The 609-nt window shown below is 37.1% G+C and overlaps 1 non-coding gene across 1 annotated transcript; it reads right to left on the bottom strand.

The window, feature by feature from the left end:
• Positions 1–290: 290 nt before the first annotated feature.
• TRNAM-CAU lies at positions 291–363 on the bottom strand. The gene has a single exon. It is a non-coding gene; the product is annotated as a tRNA-Met (tRNA).
• Positions 364–609: the final 246 nt, after the last annotated feature.

The following is a 609-nucleotide window of genomic DNA, read 5'->3' as shown; positions in this document are numbered from 1 at the left end:
AAAAATATATTAAAGTATAGGCAATAATTTCAAAACATCAAATATTTGAATATATCATTGAGAACCAGAACAATTTAGGAAAGGTTTCATAAAACATGTGTTATAATTCCCGGAGGGGGGCACGTCTTCTACATTAAGCACAGCAATTAGAAATGAATATCCATTTGCTTAGAATTCTATGTGAAACTAAAGTCTTTTTTCGTACTGTCAGGTAAGGCACAGCGTTTGTGTTCCGATATTTGGTCTGGGGGACATTTGATTTGTGTGTAGGGTGAGACCTTCAAAAAGCCTGCCCTCTCTGAGGTTCGAACTCAGGACCTTCAGATTATGAGACTGACGCACTGCCAGCTGCGCTAAGAGGGCGACGAAAGCTTTAACTTGAACACGGAACTTGTGTTGAAAAACCATGTCTGCTAAGTGTGGGTACATTGCAAAGAATCTGTGACATTTTATTCAAAAGATTTCATTGTACAGATCATATTTTAAAATTAGACTAATAGATTTAAAGATTTATTTGACTTCAGTTTACTATTAAGATTCGGAGCAGGAATGAGACTGTTTACTATTAAGATTCGGAGCAGGAATGAGACTGTTGCCTCAGATGCTGTG

The sequence above is a fragment of the Propithecus coquereli genome, unplaced genomic scaffold, assembly GCF_000956105.1.
Source record: "Propithecus coquereli isolate 6110/MARCELLA unplaced genomic scaffold, Pcoq_1.0 Scaffold5112, whole genome shotgun sequence".
NCBI classification, from domain to species: Eukaryota; Metazoa; Chordata; class Mammalia; order Primates; family Indriidae; genus Propithecus; species Propithecus coquereli.
This window is presented reverse-complemented; position numbering and strand designations above follow the sequence as displayed.